Source organism: Pipistrellus kuhlii, unplaced genomic scaffold (assembly GCF_014108245.1).
Source record: "Pipistrellus kuhlii isolate mPipKuh1 unplaced genomic scaffold, mPipKuh1.p scaffold_m20_p_7, whole genome shotgun sequence".
NCBI lineage: Eukaryota > Metazoa > Chordata > Mammalia > Chiroptera > Vespertilionidae > Pipistrellus > Pipistrellus kuhlii.
Window position 1 is genome coordinate 77,646,164 of NW_023425573.1, and position 2,416 is coordinate 77,648,579.

Genomic DNA, 2,416 nt, shown 5'->3' on the forward strand with positions numbered 1-2,416 from the left:
TGCACATATCTTCAGATATCTAAGTAATACGAGTCAAATTATATGAGTCTGAAATAGCTAAGTTTTCCTTGGTAATTAGACCTTCCCGTCTTCTCATTTTTTCTAATGATTAAAGATAGGTATTTATTCATAATAAAATGACTCTGCCTCTGGGACGCTTTGGATATAATCAAGACCAATGCTCCAAATGATTTGAATATTGGGCTGCTTAATCTCCTATCAGATGTCTACATAAAACAAAGTATTTAGGGTTAAAAAGGAGCATCTTCTCATAAATTTGTAATATGTATTTAGTTTTAAGATGTTGGAGCTAAAGAAGATTTTGGAAAGCATTTGTCTTAAACTTAATTTGAAATGTGTGAAGATTGAAGTCAAAAGAGTGGTGACTGATCCCGTATCACACATATGATATTTCATAGTCAGCCAAGACAGAGCAAGGCATGCTTCTGAAATGAAAGCTCCTCAAGTTTGTATTTGCAAATCTGGAAAACATACCCATCTGTGTTACACAGCAAGAGAAGAGAGAGAGGCTCTCTGCTCCTCCTGTTGGTCTGACAGCCTCTCCTGCGCAGTGCCAGCAGCCACAACCCTGAGACACGATGGTGAAGGTCAGAGTGAACGGATTTGGCCGCATTGGGCACTGGTCAGCAGGGCTGCTTTTAACTCTGGCAAAGTGGATACTGTCTCCATCAGTGACATCAACTACATGGTCTACCTGTTCCAGTATGATTCTACTAGTGGCGAGTACAAAGGTACAGCAAAGACAGAGAACGAGAAGCTTGTCATCATTGGACAGCCCATCTGTATCTTCCAGGAGCAAGATCCCACTGACATCAAATGGGATGATGCTGGTTCTGAGTATGTGGTGGAATCTGCTGGTGTCTTCACTGCCAGTGAAAAACCTGGGGCTCACTTGAAGGGCAGAGCCAAGAGGGTCATCGTCTCTGCCCCTTCTGCGGATGCCCCCGTTTGTGATGGGTGTGAACCATGACAAGTATGACAACTCCCTCACAATTGTCAGCAATGCCTCCTGCACCACCAACTGCTTGGCCCCCCTGGCCAACGTCATCCATGACAATTTAAACATCGTGGAGGGACTCATGACCACAATCCATGCCATCACCGCCACCCAGAAAACCATGGATGCTGTGGTATTATGGCCCGGGGGCTGCCCAGAACATCATCCCTGTTTCTCGTGGTGCTGCCAAGGTCTCTTCCCAGCAAGAGGAAAAGAGGCCCTCAGCTGCTGGGGAGTCCTTGCCCCAAACTGATCCCCCAACTCACCGATAATCTCCTGGCTACCGTTTCCATCACAGATCCCCTAAAGAAGGGGAGCAGGGTAGGGATCCTTATTTTGTCGTGCACCATCAATAAATAATGTTACATTCTCTCCTGTTTCCTTAATTTTCTTATGAGATATTTTCAATTTGCAATACTTTTTTAGTTGTCAAGATGCTTTAACTTGTTCTACTTATGATAAAATAGTTTTATATGATCTAAAGTAAAAGAATATAAGTGTCATTTTATAAATAAAGAAACCAACTCTCAAGAAGTTAAAAGATTATACCAGTATTGCACAAATTACAAACTATGCTTCGTGACCTGGTTTCAAAGCATGATTCTCAATATTGGGGGGGAAATTCAAGATGGTATGTACTAGATAGATGTTACACTCATCTCCCCCCAAGACCAAACTGGAATTGCAACTAAAATATAAAACAATCCACCTGAATAACCAAGTGAATTAACCATCTGAATTAAAGTCTGATAACCAATGATCTATAGAAAAGCCACAAGACTAGTAGGAGGAGCAGATATGTAAAAATGTCTGAACTGGTTCCCACACAAGAAAGCTGAGATTCCAAAGGAATATATCAGCCATAAAAGTCCCCCTGAGCAGACCCCCTAGCTCAGAGGGCCTGGACAGATAAGAGGCAGGCACATAGCATCTGGCTGTGAAAATCACCAGAGTTTCTATCTACCAGGGAGGTAGGTATAGGTGCCCTCTTAAAGGGCCAATACACAAAATGTCATTTGCAGCCACTCAGGCAGAGGGAGTGCAGAGTGGGATGGAGTCATGTGAGAAGAGGCTGCAGTTTGTGGCACTGGGAAGAGAGCTGAGGGGCCAGCTGCCAGGCCCCTGTGCTGAGTCACTCGTCCGTGCCACAGATGCTCTCTTTCTTGAATGGAGCACTCGCCTTTTTAGAGATCATCCTGGTAAAATGCAATAGCCCCACCCTCCATGTCACACCCTGTGGAGCTCATGCTCTGCTGCGGACCCAGCTACCTGTGCTAGGATGTAGAGGTGTGGGCTACCGGAATGGATGTCTGTGACAAAGCGGTGTGGCTTTGGTATGGGGACCATTTGCCTCCCTTTTTTTTAAACCTCACTGATACCTCCCAATTAGGGATCCAA

At 44.4% G+C, this 2,416-nt stretch overlaps 1 pseudogene; it reads left to right on the forward strand.

Moving 5' to 3' along the window:
• Window positions 1–535: 535 nt before the first annotated feature.
• On the forward strand, window positions 536–1,290 carry LOC118709748 (annotated as a pseudogene).
• Window positions 1,291–2,416: the final 1,126 nt, after the last annotated feature.